At 34.9% G+C, this 26569-nt stretch overlaps 1 protein-coding gene across 2 annotated transcripts in view; it reads left to right on the forward strand.

Moving 5' to 3' along the window:
- Positions 1-1684: 1684 nt before the first annotated feature.
- Positions 1685-26569, forward strand: part of LOC101890139 (dual oxidase maturation factor 1) — a 144739-nt gene continuing 119854 nt past the window's right edge. Inside the window, exon 1 of one of the 2 annotated variants that reach the window (XM_059129998.1) lies at positions 1685-2079. The gene's annotated coding sequence lies outside the window, so the exon portion shown is untranslated. The remainder of the gene's footprint in view (positions 2080-26569) is intronic. The other variant, XM_059129999.1, reaches the window with a different exon arrangement.

The raw sequence follows: 26569 nt of genomic DNA on the forward strand, positions 1-26569 counted from the left end.
AGAAAAAATGCCCGATGTCTCCTCCAGCGAAAACAGCACACCATATTGTGACTTTGAGCGGGTGTAATGGTTTTTCGTTGTTTACGCGAGGATTTTTCAGAAGCGTACCCGCTAACACAGAAATTGGCTACATCACTCAGGATTATTTTTGAAGAAAAATCTGATGATTGAGGATGGCTTGAACGTATGTTAGACGCGATTGGCGGTCAGCAGCTAACAGCTGATGCTCCATGTTGGCTTTCTACGAAAACATCTTCAAATTCTGTGCCAAAATTCGAAGCATTGATAAAACCGCGCCGTTATTTGAATACTTGTGCATTTCGGAGTACACCTCAAGCACCATTGGACACCCTACTTCACTTAAATCCTTTAAGTATGTTTGGAACAGTTTGGGACAGACATACGTCCTTACACCCAGAGAAGTAAAAAAATGGCGTTACTTATCTTTTAAAAATTTTACAATTTTTGAGGCTAATTGGAACATATAGGGGGTGAGGTCGAAACCAGTGATTATATATTACCAGATCTGACCTAAAACATGTGGTAAAAATTATTACAGGCTGACGATACAGCAACTTAAGGCTCTGTCAAGGTGAGGAGCCATGGGATTATGAAAAGCAAATTATACACGATATATCCTCACTCTCCGAAACAGAACTAGCAGTTCTTCTTCAGCCATTCAGATGATTAAAGTGGCTAAATACCATGCGATAAACTTTCATACGGGAACTGTTTTCCTTTTTTCGCTTCCTTTTCTATTTAGATGATCACAATGGACCAGTAGATTTTTAAGTCCGAACATAAACTTGATCTATAATGGGGTCTTCTTTCGCTTAACAAGAGATTTATTTTTATATTTTTAACTTTTGTGGGGAACGTGTCTGGGGACCAATATTGCATATCTCAAAACTCGATCTTAGTTAGACCAAGTAGGACACAGTAGTCGTAGAACTGAGATTGTAAAAATATAAATAATTTGAAAGTTTATTATTATAAATTTATTTAGCTACCAATTTCTGTTTATATTTATTTTATACAGCGGCAACCCTGGAGCTCTGCAGCATAAAAATCCACAAGGGTGAGTGGAGAAAATCACACACAAAGAGATACAACACAAAATTTACGATCATTTATTGATTGTTTTTTTTTTTTTCTTTTGGGGGAGATCAATACGATATTATCGTAAATCGAGCAAAAGAGAGAGGGAGTTTATTTGCTAATGGGGAGCAAAAGCTTTTTTAAACAAACAATAAGGGGAGCAAAAGCTCTGGGTTTTTTGTACTTTCAAAACTCACAATGAGAGCGAGAGAGAGTGAGAGTGCCCCAATGTGGGGAGTTTTGAGATGTGTGTTCCATTGTTGTTGTTGCTGTTAATGTTTTATACTTAAATCAAACAAAAACAACAAATGAATTAATTTTCAAACATTTGCGCACGCTCATTTATTTCGGTATTGTTTGGTTGGGGTTTCCAGCCATATTACCAACCGATGATATTCAATGGATGGTGGAATAGATTATGAAGAGCAACAAAAAACGGCAAAGGCAAGTGGTGGAGAGTCTGAAACAGACACACACACACGTGGGGATACATACATACCCATGGAATATGTATATTTTGTTGTGTTTTGTTTTTTTTTATTTTGAGTTCGAAAACGAAACGAGTAAAATATTAAAAGAGATCGTCAAAATATGTTTAGTTAATTCATGACAATTGTAAACGTCGGACGTGTTTCGGTTATTGAAAACCAAAGTTAAATTTGTTTCGAAATTTTTGTTAAAGATTTTTCGTCGATCTGTTTGAAGATTTTTGTCATTCTGGTTAGTGTTTTTAAAGTGATGTTTTAAAATTGAAATTTTTATTGGAAATTCTTGCTAAATATAGCCGGGAATAGAGAAGAAGAAGAAAAGGAAAATATTGATGAAGTTGAAGAAGTTGTGTGAGAGAGATCGAAAACGTGTTTGAAATTGATGATGATAATGATGATCGAAAAGAAAGAGTAGTAACAACAAAAATATTTTTTTGGGAATTTCAATCTCTGTCTGTTGGCAGCTACGACGACGATTCGAAAATTTAAAACGGTAATAACGGTTTTATCAATAGCCTCCCCTATTCTCTGGTTAGAGCTAAGTTATCAGTTTGTAGTATTTGATTGAATTTGGTGCTAATTTTGTTGGGCTGACAAAAAAATGTATTTTAAATGTTGCCTTTGTGTGAGAATTTTGAATTTAGTGGAGACAAAGAAAACATAAAATGAATGCAAAATAACAAAAATAAAATCTCAGCATCATACAACAATAGAAAACACAAAACACAAAATTTGAAGGAATAAAAAAATATCAACAAAAAAAAAAAAAATGGAAAACGCAATGAAGTATCAAAGTGGATAAAATAAAATAATGAAAAAACAACAAGTGAATAAAATCTAGCTTCTCCTTAGCCAGCTGAATGTTCGATTATGTGGGTGTTGTTATTTTGGAATACAAAAAATTTAAATTCAGTGCTGCAGCAAAAAAATTGTCCCACAAAAAACCGCAGGCCCACCAAAAACTTAATGATTTCCAGTGAGAGAGTGAATTTGGTTTTTGTGTGTAAATGATCATCAGTTTTGTGAATTTCCATAATTTATTGATCACGTTTCGACAAATCGTCTGTAGTGAATGCCCTCAATAACACACAAAACAAATATGTAACCAAAAATAAAAAAAAAAAAACGAAAAACAATAACAAGGGAGAATTTGCCAAAAAAGAGAGCAATGAGAAAATTTAAAAAAAAAATTAAAAAAAAAGAAAACAAAAACAAAAAAGTAAAAAAAGAAATTAAAAATCAAAACAAAAAGGGAAAAAACTGTTAAATCTTTTTCACTTTCAAAGGTTTGGTGGATGCGTTCAAAAGAACAATAAAATTAGAAAAAAAACAATTAAATTAAACATTTTTCATATTCCTTATAAGGAGATTATTCCGAAAAGTGAACCGATATGACCCATTTTCTGTACCAACGATTCTGTGTGTAACCCAGAGATCTCTATGAATTCTCAAAGCTCTATATTAAATATTGGGAAACATATTTCAAACTACAGGGGACCGTTACATATATGGTCCAAACTATATAAGGACCTTAACAATATTTGACCTAAGAACCCAAAACTATTTTGAGGTTTTAACCTAAAAACGAATACCATAAAGTCCGCTTGCCAATTTCCATAACCAAGACTGAACATTGTACAGTGAAATTATACTAAAATTTTCATCGAATCGGAAAAAAGTGCTATATTTTTAGAATATAAACAAGTTTTTTTTTTTATCAACAAAAATTTATACTATTTTTATAGGTTATATATTTAGTCTACAAATTTCTTTTATTCAGAGACTCACAATGAAATTCGATGTAGAATAATTCTCACGTTGACACTTTCCGCAAAAAATGAAGTATAAAGGGAGATTTTGACTCGGATTGTTACCGTGTTGCATTTACTTAGGGAATATTTTCGGGAACAATGATGCAAGTATTTTTATACCCAACACCACATAGTGGTAAGGGTATTATGTCTTTGTGCATTGGTATGTAACATGGAGAAGAAAGGGAGAGTTACTTTTGGGGATCTTCATAGAATCACTTTATGAGTCGATTTATGCATGTCAATCCGTCTGTCCGCCCATGTATTCTTGTGAAGAAAATGCAGGTCGCATTTATTAACCGATTGAGATGAAATTTTGCAAACAATATCTGTATGGCCCAAGGACGAACCCTATTGAAATTGATGATAATCGGATCAGATTTAGATATAGCTCCCATCCGATCTTCAACCGACTTTGGGTTAATTGTGCACCAAATGGCTAATATAAGTCCAAATGACCTGAATTATGGTATATCCGACCAAATTCAGACTAGAAGTAAGTACATCAAATTTGCAGAAAATCGGTTCAGATATACATAGTTATAGCTCGCATATTTAGGTTTCATTCGATTTCGTAATATGTACTCCAGAAGAATGATATTTGGTACCGGACAACAGATACTACTCGAAAATACCTCTGTCAAATTTTATCGATATCGGTTTAGATTAGGATATAGCTGCCATATACATATAGCTTTATTCGATATCAGGTTGTCCACTAAATGGCCAATATCTGTCAAAAATTCCTAAATTTTGATGCATCCGACCGAATTCAGTCTAGAAGCAAGTACATCAAATTTGGTGAAAATCGGTTCAGATATAGCTATAGCTTCCATATATATGTTTTATCCGATTTGGTGTTTTGGTGTCCCTCACATTCGTAATATGCATTCGACAACAATCATATTTGGTACCAGATATAGTATAAAGCGCGAAAATACCTTTGCCAAATTTTATCAAGATCGGAGAAGTTCTGAATTTTATAACATCCAACAGAATTCAGTCTAGAAGCATGTGCATCCGATTTGGGGTTTAAAGTCCCTCACAAGCGAAATATGCATTCGACAACAATGATATTTGTTACCAGATATCTTATAAAGCTTTGCCAAAAGCAATATACCTTTGCCAAATTTTATCGAGAACGGCTAAGATTTGGATATAGCTCCCATATATATCCTTAACCCGATTTAAGGTTTATTGTACAAATAATGGCTAATATCAGCCCAAATGCAGTGAGTTTCGGGATGTACGTTTTCATTTTGTGTAACTTGACTCCGATATTTATTATACCCTACACCACATAGTGGTAAGGGTATTATGTCTTTGTGCATTTGTTTGTAACATGGAGAAGGAAACGAGGTAGACCCATAGTTACTTTTGAGAACCTTCATAGAATCACTTTCTGAGTCGATTTATGCATGTCAGTCCGTCTGTCCGTCCGTCTGTCCATGTATTCTTGTGAACAAAATGCAGGTCGCATTTATTATCTGATTGAGATGAAATTTTCCAAACAATATTTTTTTGGCCCAAGGACGAAGCCTATTGAAATTGGTGAGAATCGGATCAAATTTAGATATAGCTCCCATATATATCTTCATCCGATTTCGGGTTAAATGTGCACCAAATATCCACTATCAGTCCAAATTACCTGAATTTTGGCACACCCAACCGAGTTCGGCCTAGAAGCAAGTATATCAAATTTGGAGAAAATCGGTTCAGATATAGCTATAGCTCCCATATATATCTTTCATCCGATTTGATCTTTAAGTCCCTCACATTTCTACTATGCACTCCACAACCGTGATATTTGGTACCAGGTATTAGATGGAGCACAGAAATAGCTGTTTTAAATTTTATCGAAATCGGTTCAGATTTGGATATAGCTCCCATATATATCTTCATCCGATTTCGGGTTAACTGACCATCAAATGGCCAATATCAGCCCAAATGGCCCGAATTTTGGCACATGTGACCGAGATTAGCCTTAAAGCAAATGCAACAAACTGTTCAGAAACAGCTATAGCTCCCATATATATCTTCATCCGATTTCGGGTTAAATGTGCACCAAATGTCCACTATCAGTCCAAATTACCTGAATTTTGGCACACCCGTCCGAGTTCGGCCTAGAAGCAAGTATATCAAATTTGGAGAAAATCGGTTCAGATATAGCTATAGCTCCCATATATATCTTTCATCCAATTTGGTGTTTAAGCCTCTCACATTCGTAATATGCACTCCACAAGAATGATATTTGGTACCAGGTATAAGATACAGCCCAGAAATAGCTGTTTGTAATTTAACGAAATCGGTTCAGATTTGGATATAGCTCCCATATATATCTTCATCCGATTTCGGGTTAATTGTGCACCAAATGGCCGATATAAGTCCAAATGGACTGAATTTTAGTACATCGGACCAAATTCAGCCTAGAAGCAAGTATATCAAATTTAGTGAAAATCGGTTCAGATATAGATATAGCAACCATATATATGTTTCATCCGATTTAGAGTTTTAGTCCCATACATTCGTAGTATTCACTCCACAACCGTGATATTTGGTACCAGGTATTAGATGGAGCACAGGAATAGCTGTTTTAAATTTTATCGAAATCGGTTCAGATTTGGATATAGCTCTCATATATATCTTCATCCGATTTCGGGTTAAATGTGCACTAAATGGTCAATATCAGCCCAAATCACCAGTCTAGAAGCTAATACGTAAACTTTGGAGAAACCCGGTTCAGAGATAGCTATAGTTCGTAAAATGCACGATAGAATTAGATAGATTTTGATTTTGTACCAAATATCTCATAGAGCTCTGAAATGCCCTGTATAAACCTTTTTACGAGAGCTCTACTAAATATGCATAGTGGTGTAGGGTATCATATAGTCGGCCCCGCCCGACTTTTGAGCTTTCCTTACTGGTTTTTTAATATAATCCTTCTCCAAGTAATTTCATACACTCTAAAAGGTACAAAAGATTAAAATGTCTCCGTCAAATTTAGTGAAAATCGATTCAGAATTGGATATGCCTTCCATATATATTAGTTCCCTTTGAAACCAATCTATATCTGCTCTATAGCCAAATGTTGATAAGTGGCATGATCTACTTCAAATAAATTATTTTGTTACTACTAAATATGCATAGTTGTGTAGGGTATCATATAGTCGGCCCCGCCCAAACTTTTGACTTTTCCTTACTGGTTATGACATGCTATGGTAATAGAAATTTCTTTTCTTTTGTGACTTATAGTAAATTTCGGTGAAGAAAATGTTTGTCTTTGACGTCATATTTCTAAAATGCAGCTTTGACTCGGACTAGATACTTGATAAATTAACAGTAAAAACAAACAAAAAAAAAATTACATAAATTTCGAATGCAATTTTCATGACAACTGTGGTACCTATATTTATGGTTAATTCTGAGATTTACAGTGAACTTTTGTGTAGAATATTTTATGTTTTGACATCTTTCACCAAAAATGAAGTTTTATATTACTTCAGGCGTTAAAAAATTCCGGGGAAAAATTTATCAAAGGCATTAGGGAATATTTTGTTTTTTTTTTTTTTTTTTTGGAAGATGGATGGAATTATTTTTTGATATGCTATGGAAATAGAGATTTCCTTTCTATTGTCACTTTTGTAGAATATTTAACCTTGCTGCGATCCCGTTTAGGGGTAGTTTTTAATAAGAATTAAAAAAGGGCCGAAAAGTCCCCTTTTTACTAGCTTGAGGGTCAACAATTTCCACTTAAACATTCCTCGTATTTGTATCTACAATATTGCCGAAGAAATTATATACCTAAAATACGCGGATTCCGAGGAATCCGAATTCAAAAATTAGCAAAAATGAAGAAGAGGGGGGAATTTCCCCTTTTTAATTTAGGGTACTTTGCGATGTAAACTTTCAAAACGCCGATACATGTGTTTTCTATTTTTAGCTCTTCTAATCTGTTTGATTTTCCGCGTATTTAGTTCTTGTATTGCACAGTGTTATTTTTCGGTAAAAGAGAAACAAAACAATAAATTTAAAAATTACAACATAGTAATATCTTTACAAAAATGCAAAATTTTTATTGTCAACTAACATTTAAAATTCTCAAATTAAAACAAATTTTTGGTAATGTCGAAAAATATTTTTTCCCTCTCTCTCTTTCTCTTTCGAATAAAAACAAATCATATTTTATTGATTTTCAAAAAATTTTCTCTCTTTCTCTCTCTCTCTCTCTCTCTCTCTCTCTCACCAAATAATACATTATTGAAAATCTCATACCACTTCCGAATTAACAGCTGATCCCCCAAAACAAATTCTTATTTTTTTGCCAATCATATGTTGTGCAGGCAACTTTCTAAAATTGCTATTTGAATATCACAAAAAAAAAAAAAAAAACAATAGAAATAATAACACCGAGTCCAATTTGTTATGTGTTTTTTTAAGAATTGCATTTTAAAAGACTTTTTGACAAATTATTTGTGCCTTTCAACGATTTGCAATTCTATTTTAAAATCCAGTTCGTTTTGCTTTTGGAAAAAAAAAACCGCTAATGGCCGTATCTTAAATTGTGCAAGGAGATTCAAAGTGAAGTGAAAGAATGGTGGATTAGATGGGTTTTAAAAATTCTTAATTTCAAGGGATGTCTTAGAACCTTGTAGCAAAAATTAAAAGTCATTGCAAAAAAGTGATTCGCAAGGGGTGCGTGGGCATGGCTGCTCCTAAAGACGACTATTTTTCTTTTTACCATCTACCAAAATACGCAGTGTTTGTTAAGTTTGTCATCCCTTTTGAACTAGAAATATATATCTTAGACCCTACAGAATTCATATATTCTTGATCAGCATAAAATTCTATGTTGATTTACTAATCTCCGTTCGTCATTCTGTGCCTCTGTGGAAATCACTCTAGTTTCCGAAATGGAGGAGGTTGATAAAATTTTACTTAAATGTGTCTGACGTCTGCCTGACTTTTGGTATTGAAAATAGGATACATAGGTTCTCGTTTGGACACTGACCCAATAGCTGTACTGGCAGATTTATGGTTTTTTAGGTATTTTAGTCACAATTTCACACCAAATTTGCAGAAAACTGTACATAGTATAGATTCCGTTCCTTCAGATATTCGGTATGTTGATGATATTTATGACGTTATTCAATCGAATGGTTTCAAATAAGTTCGTAAGTTAAGTTCGTAATGTAATAAATGAACATATCTTCGTATAGCCTTACAATTTCCGGTATTTTGACTATTTGTCTCACATTTTTGATCGGAATTGTTTCAATTTATTTGTGATGGGCACTGCTTTCTATGAGAGAAAATTACCTATTGCGGTCTATTCGTATATTTGGGTATATATACCTTCAGAGGGTACCTTCTGTTATTCGGTATTTTGATGATTTTATTTTTCAATATAATTATCTCAAACATGGTGTTTGGAGTTCGCTAGCAAAGTTTCACCCATTCTTATGGCGCCATATAATTTATCGCCCCATATAACACCAGAATTTTTAAATTTTAGCGGCATTTTACAACGGCCAAATGATGGAGGGTATAAAAAGTCATTAGCTGCTTTTTTACTTGTTTATTGACAATTATACCCTCAGACTTATGCTCACGGGGGGTATATATGATTTGATACGGCCAAAACGTGCCTTATCGAAATAATGATTTTAGACTCTATTTCTCTTCGGACTAAATCCGTTTGAGGACGTTTGGGAGTCGATCTAGGGGTGTCCGTCCGTCCGTCTGCCTGGCTGCTGTTCACGATAACTCTCGAAGGTAGTGTCGATTCGGTCCAAAATTGGTACATGGTAATATTATTATCAAACTTCGTTTGAGTTCAGTACGGCACAATAATGGTCCACTCCTTCTAGTGCCTCCCACACAAAAAGTAAAATTTTTCACACAAAATATTTTTCCTCATACAAAGAGAAAAGATCAACCGATTTTGTTCAAACTTTGAAAATCTTATTATTTATATCAGTGCTATGTCAGGTGTAATAACCTGTGCACTACTTCTAGTTCCTTCCCACTAAAGGACCAAAACTTTGAATAAATGTTAAATAAAATTCTTAATATATGTGAAATAAGATTCCTATTATGTTCAAGCAAAACATCTGATATACACACATATATAACAGACCACTTCTTCTGGTATCTCCACACAACTGTTCAAATTTTTTGAATAAGCATGACACATGACACTAAAAGCGAAATGAACATCTGGTTCATTTCAAACGCAATATTTCTACCACCACAAGACATGGTGTGGAGGTGGGATATATAGATGTAGTCCATCTGGTATATGCCCCGACAGAGGGTCAAGATATTCAATAATTATAACTCTCCAAAAATGCGAACAAAGTCATTGATTTAATTCTGACTGTTTATGTCACAATATAAGATAATGGAACATGTAGGCCCATTCCTTCTGGAACAATTCCCACAAGGAATCAAAATTGTGATTAATTATGACTTAGACATGCAAAGAAAGTTAGGGATTTACTTTAAACATCGTGTATCTCAATATTTCTATCAACCATTGATCTAATATAAATATACGGTAGGTCGATCCACTCTTTCTGGTACCTGTCCCACAAATATTTAAAATTTTAATTAACAATTCATCAATGCATCAAATGCTATGCCATTTTCTAAAGCTTTATAAATCCCAACATTTCTATCAGTATCAGATGAAGTGTAGCGATTTCCAAAAAAAAAGTAAATAAATAAATAAATAAAAAAATAAGAAGGTAACAAGTAACAAGTTAAAAAGCAGTAAGTTCGGCCGGGCCGAACTTTGAACACCCTCCACCATTTGGAACGAATTTAAAAATTTTCAACAAATAAAATCCTTAAAATATTTTTTTAATATTTTAAAAATACTGAATATAGCCGTTATATTGGGGTCTATACGACGTAAACCTACATAGGCCTTGTTTGTCATAAGCCATTACAATATTCAAACTCGAAATTTGAAATAAACGGTTAATAATGTAGCTAAAACCGTCAAAATATGGTATATAGGTAGGTACCGTTATATCGGAGCTGTGCGATGACCTGGACCAGCATAGAAAATTTTCTGTCACAGGCTATAACATCCATTACGAACTTCAAATACTACATCTCAAACAATTTCGGTGGGTATTGTACCTAAACTCGTCACAATACCGAATATAGGGAGGTACTGATATATGGGGCCTATACGAAGACCTGGACCTGCATAGACAATTTTCTGTCACAGACTGTAGTTCCCACTACGAACTCTAAATACGTAATTTGAAACAATTCCGGTAAATAATGACGCTAAAATCATAAAAATACCGAATTTTAGGAGGTACCGTTATATGGGGGCTATACGCAGACGTGGACCTGCACAGCCAATTTTATGACAAAAGTTGCCTATGCAGGTCCACGTCGTCGTTTAGACCCTAATATGTTGGCTACATTTGGTATTTTTAAGATTTGAACAGAATTTTTAACGGATTTAATTTTTTTTTTTTTTTGAAAATTACCAAATTCGTTCCAAATGGTATTCAAAGATTGGTCCGGCCGAACTTACAGCTTTTTTATACCCTCAACCATACTATGGAGGGTATATTAACTTTTTTTAGCAACATTATTCACCGGAATTGTTTCAAATTTGGTATTTGAAGTTCGAAATGGATACTACGACCTAAGACAGAAAATTGTCTGTGCAGGTCCACGTCTTCGTATAGCCCCCATACAACGGTACCTCCCGATATTCAGTATTCTGATGATTTTAGCGACATTATTCACCGGAATTTTTTTTAAATTTGGTATTTGAGATTCGTAATGGATTCTACAGCCTATGACAGAAAATTGGCTGTGCAGGTCCACGTCTGCGTATAGCCGCCATATAACGGTACCTCCTAAAATTCGGTATTTTTATGATTTTAGCGTCATTATTTACCGGAATTGTTTCAAATTACGTATTTAGAGTTCGTAGTGGGAACTACAGTCTGTGACAGAAAATTGTCTATGCAGGTCCAGGTCTTCGTATAGGCCCCATATATCAGTACCTCCCTATATTCGGTATTGTGACGAGTTTAGGTACAATACCCACCGAAATTGTTTGAGATGTCGTATTTGAAGATCGTAATAGATGCTATAGCCTGTGACAGAAAATTGCCTATGCTGGTCCAGGTCTTCGCACAGCTCCGATATAACGGTATCTACCTATATACGATATTTTGATGGTTTTAGCTACATTATTCACCGCTTATTTCAAGTTTCGAGTTTGAGTATGGTAATGGCTTATGACAAAAAAGGCCTATGTAGATCCACGTCGTATAGACCCCAATATAACGGCTATATTCGGTATTTTTAAAATGTTAACAGAATTTTTTAAGGATTTTATTTTTTGAAAATATAGTAGTGGCTTATAAGCCACTACTATATTTAAATGCGAAACTTACTTTGTATAAAACTTACAATATAAGGAGGTACTATAATATGGGGGCTATACCAAAATGTGGAGCTGTAAGACCATTTTCAGCCTTAGGCTGCAGTATCCATTACGAACTTCAAATACCAAATTTGTAACAATTCCGATGAATAATGTCGCGAAAATCGTCAAAATACTGAATACGTGAACCTGCAAACGATTTTTTCCATAGGTTGTAGTAACCTTTACGAACTTTAGATAAGAAATTTGAAATAACACCACTACATACTGTTGCTAAAATCATCAAAATACCAAATATCGGGAGGTACCGTTATATGGGGGCTATACGAAAACATGGACCGACATGGCCCATTTACGATCTTAACCTGCCTACTGGAAAAATAAATATGTGTGCAAAATGTTAGCCTTCTACCTCAATTTGTTCGAAAGATAGCGTGATTACAACAGACAGACGGACATGGCTAAATGGTCTTAGAATTTTACACTGATCAAGAATATATATACTTTGTTGGGTCTGACATGAGTATTTCGAGGAGTTACCAACGGAATGACAAAATTAATATATCTTCCATAGTATGGTGGAGGGTATAAAAAAGCTGTAAGTTCGGCCGGACCGATCTTTGAATACCCCCCACCATTTGGAACGAATTCAGCAATTTTCAAAAAAAAAAATTAAATCCGTTAAAAATTCTGTTCAATTCTTAAAAATACCAAATGTAGCCGTCATTGGGTCTAAACGACGACGTGGACCTGCATAGGCAACTTTTGTCATAAGCCATTACAATATTCCAATGCGAAACTTACTTTGTGTAAAACTTACAATATAAGGCGGTACCGTTACCGCACAGACAATTTTCAGCCTTAGGCTGCAGTATCCATTACGAACTTCAAATACCAAATTTGTAACAATTCCGATGAATAATGTCGCTAAAATCATCAAAATACCGAATATCGAGAGCTATACGAAGACGTGGACCGAAATTTTTTTCCATAGGTTGTTGTAACCATTATGAAATTTAGATAAGAAATTTGAAATAACTCCGGTACATACTGTCGCTAAAATTATCAAGATACCGAATATCGGGAGGTACCGTTATATGGGGGCTATATGAAATCGTGGACCGACATGGCCCATTTACTAACCTAACCTGCCTACTGGTAATCTATGGACGTATGCAAAATTTTAGCATTCTATCTCAATTCGTTCGAAAGATAGCATGATTACAACAGTCAGAAAGACAGACGGACATAAATAAATTCCAAATTCATCTCAGGTTTTTGGTTGAGAGAAATATTTAGATAGAACAAGTTGTAAAGAATCGCTGACTTGTTTCGCAAGTTATGACAGATAAAAGTATTGAAAATTGTGATCCTTTGAGGGTGAGGTACAAGAAGGGGTTCGATGATAGATATCATCTTGACAACAGATCTCTTGTTAGAAGAAATGTTTGTATGTGGGAAATTTAAAAAGAGTTGTATGCTTATTTTACTTTCTTTGAGCGTTTGGTTTTTAAAATCTTGAACCCTATGTGGGGAAGGTACCAAAAGACATGGTCCAATCTTTACCATTTTTATAACAGATCTTGTGTTATGGAAATATTGAGATGTGAAAATTCTGCATGGAATCGGACATTAATTTCGCGTTTTATGGGCTTCATGGATATTCCAAATTTTGACGCTTTATGGGAGAGGTACCAAAATATTCCATCTTCACACCAGACTTTGTGATGTGTGAAATTTGAAGACAATCGAACTCTTACATATCATTTTATATAAGTTATAATTATTCAAAACTTTGACCTTTTGTGGGGAGGTTCTTGATGGAGTGGGCCGATATTGTCCATTTTCACACCTGACTTTGCACTGATGCAAATATTAGGATTCGCAAAGTTAGAGCAAAATCGAATATCCTTTATCTTTCTGTGCAGTGATATTTTTTTAAATGTTTACCTTTTTGGGGGATGTACCAAAAGGAGTGGGCCGATATTGCCCATTTCCGAACACTAAGCTTGATAATAATATGACGATGTACTAAGTTTGGACCAAATCGTATACTAAACTCTAGAGCTATTTAAACCTGTTGAAACCAGTATGAATGGCTTCATTTGCCATAGAAGTTGTAGCTGTTAGTGGGTATGGTGCCAGAATGGGCATTCCGATACATCCTATGCTTTAGCTTGATCTAATTTTTAGGACTATCATACATGTATTAATTGTATTACCTACCCTTTTCGAGAAGGAAACTCCATTGATATGGCCATTGACCTTATTAACGGTTTCACACATTCAGCCTCATCATCTTATCTTTTTTTTCAAATTTTTTGGGAAATTTTCTTCATTAATCACATCTACATTCTTGTCGCTTAGCGTCACCCAATCATTCACAAAACAAAAATTATTTGCTGATGAGTAATACCCGTATAAGGTTAAGTTGGGACTACCGAAACGATTAACATTTAAAAAAAAATTGACATTTTAATATTCTTGGCGAAACACAAAAATTTCCAAAAACAAAAAAAAAAAAAAAAAAACTTAACGCCCATATCTAGTGGCTGAAAAACTTTGTATTAGGCGAAGATTATTGACTGAAAAAAAATTGTTTCAGGCAAAGTTTATTGAGGATATTCTAAGTAAAATTTTGCAACAAAAAGTTTTTCAAAGCATAAAACTGTTTTTTTTTTTGCTGATTAATCTTGGCTTGGATGACATTTTGTTTATGGGATGTGTGTGTGTGTGTGTAAGTGTTGGTTCATCTCATTAACATTGTTGTTGTTTTCTAAAGTTTTTTTTCCTCGGCATCATATCTTAACTCAATTTGACCAATAACCTTTAGATTTACGACACTAATCTGACATTTGATAGGTTGGGTGCTGTTAAAAAATCCGTATGCAGCTACCTGTAGTGTGAAGCTTGCTGGAGTCTTTTTTTGTGTTTTGGTTTTGTTTTTTTAATTGAAAACATAAACACTGGCCTGCAAATAATTGTTTATTTAATTATGTTAATTGCCTTGCTTATATGGTGGATGATAGAAATAAAAATTCAGGGAAATATGATATGACTAAGGAGATTTTTATTTTGAATTGAAGTTAATTGTTTTTTGGAAAGGGGTTTCGTGATTTATAGGCAAGATAAGTTGATGATATGATAGACCATTTGTTTGATTTAGACTATTAAGACTATCTGTATTTGGAGAATCATCGTAACAACTAACAGATATGGCTGATGAGCTAATGGGTCATTAAAATTATATAGGTATCCTTTACTTACTACTATTTTTACGTGCTTATAATCATTTTAGAAAAATCCACGGATTTTAAAGACTAACAGCTACTAAAATTAAAAATATTAATACTTCAAGGCATATATATTTGAAAATTTCAAAAGAAATAATGAACGAGGCCCATCTAATATTTGATAAAATAATTACGTTGTCATTAAAATAAATTAACTCTTCTACCAATAGCTAGCGTATATCCGAATTCTGCCAATTTGTAGGAGAATTTTTTCCTTTATGTAATTTTTTTTTTGTCTTGGTAACATTTGCATACATATTTTCGATGAAATAAATTCGTAAATGTTGTCGGGCCGTCGGGGGAAAAACATGTTTGCCAATTAGTGTTAAAAGACAGATCGCATCCGAAATCGAAAGTTTTTTCAGAATTTCGGTTCGAACTTGAAATTATTTTGGGCTTCTCTGTGTGAGTGTGGATACTTCCACTTTTACAAAATATAAGACCTGTCATGACTAAACATGGAGCTTGAACTCAACGATACTATTTCCTTAAATAATAGCCCTGATTCGGACAAATACAGGGTGAGATAAAAAACTGCAACAAAGTCAAACGCCATAATTTTTAATTTTTTTTTTTAATTTAATTGTATGAAATCAAAAAATGTTGGAAATAGTATCAAATTTTATTACAAATTATGGCTTTCAAAGGGCAATGAAACCGTCACACGCTGCCCGAATGTTGCTTTGCGGTATTTTGGCCCATTCCCGGCGAAGCGCTTGCTTGAGGTGATCGACACTTTGGTATATTTTAGTGACAATCTTGCTTTCCAAAATACTCCAGACACAATAGTCCAACGGATTGGTATCCGGAGATTTTGGTGGCCATTGTGCGCTGGAAATGAAGCGAGGAACCACATTTTGTAACAATTCTTGGGTGGCGTGTGCTAAGTGCGATGCTGCTGAGTCCTGTTGGAATGTCCAGGGTCTGCTGCCAAAATGTTTGCATGCCCAAGGCTTTAAGGAATTTAAGGCTTTTTGGAATGTCAATGGCTTTACCCCGAGCTCATTTTTCAATATTTGGCGAATGGAATATTGCGATATGTTCAGCTCACGAGACATTGTTCGGCCACTGCGACGCGGGTTTCGCTCAAGTCGGTTCTTTACATATCGAACCATTTCTGCTACTTCCTTGACGTCGGGCTACGCTACTAGTACCAGCGATGGTATGAGACACAAAATATTTATTCACATTTATATGCTGGAGTGCTCTAACGATAGCCACTTGTGGTTTTCCAGCCAAATATAAAGAAATCACACTATCACGCTTGAATTCCATCCCGAATAACTTTTTTTCTGGAAAATTCTCACCAAAATGCTTTTGTACGTTTGTAAACAATGTAATGAGCTGTCACTCAAATAATTTTAACAGCTGTCGAACGAGTGGCTTAGAAATTACAGCAGTCTGAAGTTTGTTGCAGTTTTTTCATCTCTCCCTGTATATGGGAGCTGTAACCTAATCTGATCCGATATCGATTAAATTTTGCAGAGGTATTTTTGAGTTGAGTTGACTTAAACACCAAATCGGATGAATCCTATATATGGGAGATATAGCCACATCTGAACCGATTTTCACCAAATTTTATGTAGTTTGCTTCTAGACTGAATTTGGTTGGATGTGCCAAAATTCAGGACTTTTGGACTGATATTGGCCATTTGGTGCACAATTAACCCGAAATCGGTTGAAGATACTCATACTCATACACTCACCGTTACTCATCAATTTCATACGGTACGTCCTTGGGCCAAACAAATATTGTTTGGAAAATTTTATCTCAATCGGATAATAAATGCGACCTGCATTTTGTACTCAAAAATACATGGACTGGTAGACGGACGGACTGACATTCATAAATCGACTCAGAAAGTAATTTTATGATGTTCTACAAAAGTAACTATGTGTCTATCTTGCTTCTTCCCCATGTTACAAACAAATGTACAAAGACATAATACCCTTACCACCCTTAAAAAGGTGTCCGATATATTGCCAAATTCGGGATTTTCGATGTCCTGGCAAAAGATGCCTAGGTTTGGACACTTTGGGAATATAACTTTTAAGAATTAAAACTTATATTAAAATATAAAATCCTCTGATGAGGATTGGTGGCTCTTTCTGAAACCTAGGTATTCCCTGCCTTACCCCCTGGTAAACATTACCATCGTTCTCCACTAATAAACAAACGTTGTATTTATAAAAACAACAATAAAGGGATAAAGCCTGACAATATTGCAACAAAAAAAAAAAAAAAAATAATAATAATACTACGGTATCCCGAACAAACAAGCCAACACTGTTTTCTTCCGTTTTTTTTTTCAAAGCGGAATACAGCATATCCTAAAGCTCATACTGACGCTGCGTCATCCTGGTATTGTTTAAAGCTATTCTGGTTTATTAAAGCAGCCGATATCCTTCAGCTACAATGGATGGGAGTGGTCTCCGAGAACGATAGACTACTTAATCTACATAGATGTTCTCTCTTATACGATGGACCTTTAGAGTCTAACCTTGCACTCCATTTTGTTAAGCCTTACAAACTTTTAATTCCCTCCACCCTTGAGTAAAGAAAATATTTTTATATATTTATATCAAATTACCCAAGTATTGTATTAAATGGGCCTGGTGTCGCCAGTTTGAAATCTAACACATTAGGCCTAAAGGTGAAAATACATAAAACACTTATTTGACTGGCTTAAGTCAAATCACTACTATATGTTCGAAGTCCCCATATGTCCAAATCCATTTTGGAAGATTTCGTTTTTGAAATAATGTCAAAGAGCCCTGCCCAGATGTTACCCTTAGGTTTTTGAACGGAGAATTTGTCTAATATTTACGCACTACGTCGTGTAGTTAGGTATTCAAAACAATTTCACACAAAAGTCGTGGTCCACTTTACAGCTAAATATAATCCAATGGTCATCCAAAATTGTAGACTTCTTCCCTGTCCTTATCTCTCTTCTTCTGAAATTCCGCGTCGATTTCTTTCCAATTGTGAATTATAGACCGACTACAAAATTTTATTTTTGTTGATCCATTTGAGAATAATAATAGGCTTTAAATCTGATCCTAACCCCACCCCAATACAATATGTCGAGAAGATTGGACGATAATTGCGATATGCTTATAATACCCTCAAAACGTAGTGTTGCGGAGTGTAAAATTTAGAAAATTTACAATTCAAAATTGTAAGTCAAATTGAAAAAAAAACCCATGTGATAAAAAAATATGACAAAAATTGAAAAAAAAAATCCGCGATTTTCTTAGATTTTATCTTTGTCTGGCAGAAGGCCGTTCCGATAAATAAGATCTATTTCTTTTACATATATATTTGGTACCAATTTTGCTATACATCGGATTTCTTGGCTATCAGCATCACTTCAATGGTCAGAAGTTATCTTTTAATGTAGTTGTGATTTGGCTGAGATTAAAAATGTACACGGTTCAGTGGAAATTTTTATATTTTCTTACATAAAAGTTAGGATCTAGTTTACCCGCTAAATATTGTCCAATGACCTCCCAAATTGGTAGGCTTCTGCCCAGTCCTAAACTCTAACTCCTTGCTAAATTCTGCTGATCGGTATATAATTGTGGCCTGTAGAGCACCAGAAAAATCAAGAATTTTTTCTGTTTTTGGTCCATTTCAACCCCTAAATATTTTGCGATCATCACCAAAAATAATAATAGGGTTCTATTCTGGCCCTAACACCACCAACATTTTCAATTTCGTGAGGATCGGGCCAAAATTGCGACCTGTAGCATGATTACAAGTTAACATGGATCGACTCAGCTCAGCGATATAGGAAGATCCATATATACTTTCCTATGTGGGAAACCAATATTTCAAGGTGTTACATAATTTTTGGCCCAATCAAACTTATAATACCCCCAACACATAGTGTTGTAGGGTATAAAGATCGTTTGTATTTATATTATATCAACGAAAAAAAGCAAAATATCCTCTACCTCTTTTTGTAACCTAGTGTTACTTCCACTATTCTCATGAATGAATAAATTGTTCTGACAACATGTTTCCGTAAGCAGATTTATTATTTTTTTCATAAGCACTTTTTTCAAAACTAAATTTTTTTAAAATTTATTGTGACTGGAATTCGTTTGTTTCACTACATTCCGAAAAAAAATGCAGCATGATAACATGTCACGATTGTCGTGGGGTGGGGGAAGTTTACACACAGCATCAGCAAAGTAACGACCTTTTTCATGAGACGACGGCCTGATGAGCTACTTCAATCTCAGTGTCAACTAAAAAACAAACGATTGTCGATTCTCCAATCAATAACTCGAAAAATGGTAATCGTTAAGAGCGTGTGTCGCGATTAAATCCATATCTAAAGGAAATCACAATGAATTGACAACAAACATTTCTGGCCAGAAACCCAGCCAGCCAGTCAGTCAGTCAATATTTTTTTATTATTGTTTGATTGTTAATTAATTCAACTTTCAATAGCAACAAAGGCAACAAAAAATTGGATATTTGATTATTACTCATAAGTATTGCCCGGATACGGATTCTATAAAAAGCCAAATGGCAATAAAACGCTCAACAGCAAACGAATGAACGAACGAACGCTCAATCACAAGAAAAGAACAAAATAACACAAAAATGCCACAGCACCAGCGAAACGAAATGAATCTCTTGAAATTCTTTTGTACAAATAATTTATTGTTTAAAATAGCTCTTCAAAATGAGTAGTTAATTTTTTTCCTCTTCTTCATCGTCTTCAGGCTAGCTATGTGTCTGATTTTTTTTTTCAAAACTAAGATTTGAAGGGGAAGAGCAAACAAACAATTCATTCGCGCTTCGCTGTAAAACGTGTTTGAAAAATCAAACAGAGACACACACACACACGCACAACAAATTTACATTTTTCATGGCAAAAATCCATGATTGTATGCATATGTGTGTGTGTGTGTGTGTGAGTTTGGCGTCTTCGCCATCAATGTTTGACGTGACTATTCTCCCCCCTTGAGATTATCTATTGTTTTATTCGTTTGGCGTCGGCGGTGTTATTTCATATGCTGCGCTGGTATCAAGTGACGAAAGCGTTTCTATCGTTTCGCATCATTATTTGTTTTTTTTTTCTTTGTATCCACTTTTCGCGTTAGATTGCTCGTCTTTTAGTTGCTTGTTTGTTGGCTTCTTGAAGTTTTTGTCTCCAACATTATTTTTATTGTGAAGAAGTGATGCTGTATTAGGAATGAATTAATAAAGACAATATATCATTGAATGTCCCTCTGGTGCAAAGAACTAATAAGGGCGAATGGAAAAAGGGTCTGAAAAAATCTTACTAGTTCCTCAAAAGGTTAGGTTGGAAAGAGGGGCGAAATATCGCCACATGTCCTGGCGGTCATACATTTATGCCAATATTGGACCGTTTGTGCGCTCCATATTAAAGTTATTAACAGAAGACGGGCAGTTTATATTTTATTATATCAGGAATCCACTTGCCTTAACAATATTCCTTTCCCTTACCATAATCAGATTAATATCTGGTATGCAGTCGTTACGGTGGACAAGGACAGAGAAAATGCTCCAACATTTTATTATCTTCCTCTCATGCCCTGCATATAATATTAGCTGAACATCCTATTTTGTAACAATGAGCTTGTGGGCCCAGGTGACCCTTAAGGATACCTGTTATCCCATCAATCTCTTTCTTACCTAGTAATGAAAGTTTCTTCGTTTTTACCACATTACGGCCATCTCCATTCGATTTTTGTGGGTTTCCCTATGTCTTCATTGTTTCAAAGGGGTATGTTAGTCTTTTTATATTCTACACCATAAGGTGGTCAGGGTATTATGTCTTTGTGCATTCCTTTGTTATTGGTAAAAGGAAACGAGATAGACCCATAGTTCTTTTTGATGAATCAAATGTTGAGTCTATAAATGCATGTCCGTCTGTCCATGTATTTATGTAGACAGAGTACAGGTCGCATTTGATGCCTGATACAAATTTTGCACGAGTCATTTGTTTGGCCCAAGGACGAACCCTATTGGATAGGAGATAATCATAGGAGATAATTGGTCAAAATTTAGATATAGCTTCTATTTATATCTTCGTCCGATTTGCCTTTTATTGTGCACCAAATGCGTAATATCAGCCAAAATAGGGTGAAATTTTGCATACATGATCAAATTAAGCCTGGAAATAAGTATGTCAAATTTGATCGAAATCGGTTCAGAAATAACTATAGCTCCCATATGTATTGTCCATCCGATTTGACATTTTTGTCCTCCGCAGCCGTAAAATACACTCTGTAATAAAGATATTTGGGGAAATGTATCAAATGCAGCACAGAAATATCTTTCCCAAATTTTATCGAGATCGGTTCAGATTTGGATATAGCTCCCATATATATCTTCGTCTGATTTGCCTTTTATTGTACAACAAACAGGTAATTTTAGCCGAAATGGGATGGAATTTGGCACATATGACCAAATTGAGCCTAGCAACAACAAGTATGTCAATCTTGGTAAAAATCGGTTCAGATATAGCTATATATTGTTCATCCGATTTGTTATATTTATTATTATTTATTGGTTATGTAAAGCTCTACTAAATATGCAAAGGGGTGTAGGATATCATAAAGTCGTCCCCGCCCGACTTTTAGACTTTCTTTACTGGTTTTGCCCATGGCTTTAACAATAGACGTGACGCATTTAGCGACTTTGGAATTACTAAATTTGCTGTTGTAATTCTCTACCTTTTTTGAGAGAGAGTTCATTATCTCGTTCGCTCTAATACCCATATGATCTGGTGCCCATATAATGGGTACTGAGCCGTGTTGAGAACAGTTGTTGATCGAATTTATAAATTCCAATACTATTTTTGAAGTTACTGTTTTGAATGTTATTGATTTTATTTCGATCTTACTGTCCGTTAGGACGTTTACAATAGCCGGTCTCGTGTTGGCATTAAGCCAGTTCAGACGCTCTGCAATCCCCTGACCTCCTGGCTTATTGTATTACGATCGGGCAACCGGAAGGAGATTACGGTATATGGTTCTTCAATAAAAAGTTCCAACTCTGATCTCCTCCCTAGCAACCGAACCGTCTGTGTGAAGGAGAGAATAAATAAAACGCTTTTTGACTGTCTTAAGTCATCGGCTGGCTTCTTCGTAAAAGCCAGTGTGTCATATTTGCTGTAAAGACATATCGCTGTTTTTCCCGGGTTAACGTTTAGGTCTCTTGGTCTAGCCCAGTTGTATTCAAGTAGACTAGGTTTTTAAGTAAATTTTCGCAAATTTTGTATAGAATTCCAAGATACCAAACTCTGTTAAAGGCTTGGAAAATGTCTATAAATAACGCGGAACAATGTTCCTTCCTATCAAATGCCAATCTAATGTTTGAGACTACGCGCTCAATGGTACTGTGGTTTTTATGTCAGCCGAATTGGTGGTCGGGAATAATGTTACTAGATGTAATATGGGGAGTTCAGTTTCTCAGTACTGTTGTTTCGAACAACTATGAGAGTAAAGATAGAATACTGATGGGTCCATACGATTGGACCTCCGTTGGATCTTTTTCTGGATTCGGTATCATTACTATTTCAGATTCTTCCTTTGCAGATGGGAAGTACCCTACTCGAAGAATGCTGTTCAATATGAATAGCTATAGTTTAACGGCCGTAGTTGGTAATTTCTTGAGCATGATTGGAGTAATTCGATCTTTTCCAGGTTTTTTTAGTTTCGCTGAGCCTATAGAACTTTCAATTTTTTTTCAGAAAATCGTATTGGTTTCGGAACATTGCCGTCAATAAGAGGTTGAACAACTGACAATGGTCCGGTATTTGGTGTAAATATAGGTACAAGGTGCTTGGCAAATGCGTTTAGTATTTCTTCTGCAGTTTTCGCCCAGGTCCTATTTTCTAGACGAATTGGAGATTCGTTGACTATAGGTCTTCCCAAATTTTTTTGTTACTCTAATTAATTCTCTGGGGGTTCTAGGTTATTTAGGAATTTTTGTTAAGTTTCGCTCTTCGTTAAATCTGAGTGCTCGTTTTAGTAGTTTGTCCGAAACTTAGGGGAGTGGTGCTTCAGCCATTCTCTTCTGGCCTCCCTCTAATGAGGATATTTATTGATTTAAGAACCTTGGAAGACTTTCTCCTTAAATTCATGATAACTATCGGCTATTTCGATATTTTGTCAAGTATTTCATTAGTAAGTGCATGCAAGTCGTCACTTTCTTTATTAGCGTGTTGTGCATATATTTGTATGTATTTTAGTCGTCCATTGATAGATGCGAACAATGTGTTATTTTTTGCAATACTCTTTTCTTGCGGCTGTTGTTGTAATGGAGGAAAAATTTCATTCATATGGAAAAAACAGTATTCACACTTTGCATAAAAGATAAAAACGTGTGCGTATGTATGTAAGTAGATCAATGTTAGCGAAGAATTTTTCATATGAAATTTACGTTTTCTCTTCGTTTGCATTGTGGTGTAAATGTGATGATCATGAGGTGGGAAAATTGTCGCTGTTTAATATTTTCAAAAGTACTGGGATCTTTTTTTTTAACAAAATTTAATTGGATAGTGTTTTCTTTACTTACTTTGCTGGCTATGGCATTTGAAAAAATCCCAATTCACTTAAATAAGCGTTGGCATTTAATTATTCTAAGCTTACCTTTTAATGTCTACTAACTATTCTCTTTTACTCACAGTTGAGTAAAACGAAAGCTCTCTGTCGATATAATATTCTCTACATACGCAGTTTTGTCTAGGAAACCAAAAGAGCCAGCCATTACACTGTTCTGATTGCGGTCACATGAAGCCGGTCACTGAAGGTCAATCTGGAGCGAAAAATCTATTAGCCGACACTAATTTAGGTGCCTGAAGTTCAGCGCAATATTGCATATTTTTATACCCTCAGCCATATGACAAGATATATCCTCTCTTTCATTCATTTATCATTTGATGCGGCCGAAACGTGCCTCATCGAAATAACGATTTTAGATTCTAGGTCTATTTGGACCAAATCCGTTTCAGGATATTTGGAGTCGATCTAGCGATGCCCGCCCGTCTGTCTTTCTGGCTAGCGCACGATAATATCCGATTTGGTCCATACTTGATACATCTTAATATCATTTTCAATTTTAGATCGAGTTCGGAGATGGGCAATATCGGTCAACTTATTTTGGTACCTCCCACACAAAACATCGACAGTTTTCAAAAAAATATTTTACTGCTCAGAAAGAGAAAGGATAATCCAATTTTGTTCCAACTTTGCAAATCTTAATATTTCCAAAAGTGCTACGCCAGACGAGAAAATGGAGAATATCGGTTTACTCCTTCAAGTAAAATGGTCAAAATTTGGAATAATTATAACTCTTATTGATGTGATGTAAGAGTCCGATTGTATTCAAATTACACACATCACAATATTTTTATTAACCCAAAGTATTTCTATTAGCCCACTACTTATGGTACCTCCCCCACAAAGGGTCAAAATTTTGAATATCCATGAAACTTATAAAACGCGAAATATATATCCAATTCCATTCAGACTTGGTACATATCAATAGTTCGATCAGCACAAGATTTGTTATAAATATGGTGGAGATCGAACCATTACTTCTGGTACCTCTCCCACAAAGGGTCAACGTTTTAAATAACCAAAACGGTTATAAAATCCGAAATGAGCATCCGGTTCTTTTCATATTTCACACTTTCCATTATTTCTACTAAAACAAGATCTGCTGTGAAGATGGGGTATACCGGCCCACTCCTTCTGGTACCTCCCCCACAAAAGGGTCAACATTTTGAATATGAACCATGAACCTTATAAAACGCGAAATAAATATCCGATCTCATTCAGACTTGGTATATCTCAATATTTCATTCAACGCAAGATATGTTAAAAAGATGGTAGAGATCGGACCATTCCTTCTGGTACTTCCCCCACAAAGGGTCAAAGTTTTGAAGAACCAAAACGGTTATAAAATTCGAAATAAGCATTCGGTTCTCTTCATATTTCACACATCTCATTTTTTCTACTAACAAAAGATCTGCTGTAAAGATGGAATATATCGATCCATTCCTTTTGATACCTCCCCCACAAAAGGACAAAATTTTGAATATCCATGGAGCTCATAAAACGCGAAATAAATATTCGATCCCATTCAGATTTGATACATCTCAATATTTAAATCAATATTTCAATTCAAAACAAAACCTTTGAAGAAAACGACATAAGCATCCAAATCTCTTTAAATTTTACACATAAAAACATTCTTGCTAACTAAAGATCTGTTGTGAAGATGATATATATCTACGAAATTGTCAATACTTTTAGCTGTCATAACTTGCGATTCTTCACAACTTGCTATATCTAAATAATTCTCTCCACCGAGATGAATATAAAATTCAATATTTCGCATTAAATTGGATATAAATGTTCGATTTTCTTGTAATTTGGCCTATAACAATATTTTTATCAGTATTAGATGGAGTATGAACATGGAAAACTTCGGTCGACGATATCTTGTAACTCACGCACATGTTAACATTTTCTAAAAATTATCAATTATTTCATATAAAGTCAAGGTAGTAGTCGATATAATCCAAAACTGGCACGTCCCAATATTTGTTTTTTAATATTGACATATTCCTTCGGAACCTACTTCATAGAGGGTCACCAGTTTGAATAATCATAGCAGCAGTCAAAATATATTTAAATAATCGAACATTGGCTGAAGGTATACATTTTTTTTGGAAAAACAGACTAATCCTTTTTACTCATTTAATTGGTCTTAAGCCTGCACCTTATAAATGGCTTTGCGATTTTCCATAGACGAGATTGTAACTGTTATACAAATCTTCGATGATAGAAGAGAAGTTTCTCTCTCTCTTCGTTTTCAACGTCCTTCGTCGGCATGAGGCATTGGACAAATGTTAGAAGTGTAATAATAAAGACATTACCTGGCTTTCTTTTGTTAAAAAAATTCAAAATACATATTTGTTCCTTTAATAGCTTGAGTCATATTTCCAATTACAACTACGATGACGATGATGACAAGATGATGGATAACGTTGAGAAGAAAAAAAAATTACCACATTAATTGTAGATTGCCAGTGGCAAAAAATTTGAAAATAATGACAACATTTATGTTTTTATACCCTCCACCATACTATGGAGGGTATATTAACTTTGTCATTCCGTTTGTAACTCCTCGAAATACTCATATCAGACCCAACAAAGTATATATATTCTTGATCAGCGTAAAATTCTAAGTCGATTTAGCGATGTCCGTCTGTCTGTCTGTCTGTCTGTCTGTCCGTCTGTCTGTCTGTCTGTCTGTCTGTCTGTCCGTCTGTCCGTCTGTCTGTCTGTTGTAATCACGCTATCTTTCGAATGAATTGAGATAGGTGGCTAAAATTTTGCACACATGTTTATTTTTCCAGTAGGCAGGTTAAGTTCGTAAATGGGCTATGTAGGTCCACGTTT

Source organism: Musca domestica, unplaced genomic scaffold (genome assembly GCF_030504385.1).
Source record: "Musca domestica strain aabys unplaced genomic scaffold, Musca_domestica.polishedcontigs.V.1.1 7, whole genome shotgun sequence".
Taxonomy (NCBI): Eukaryota; Metazoa; Arthropoda; class Insecta; order Diptera; family Muscidae; genus Musca; species Musca domestica.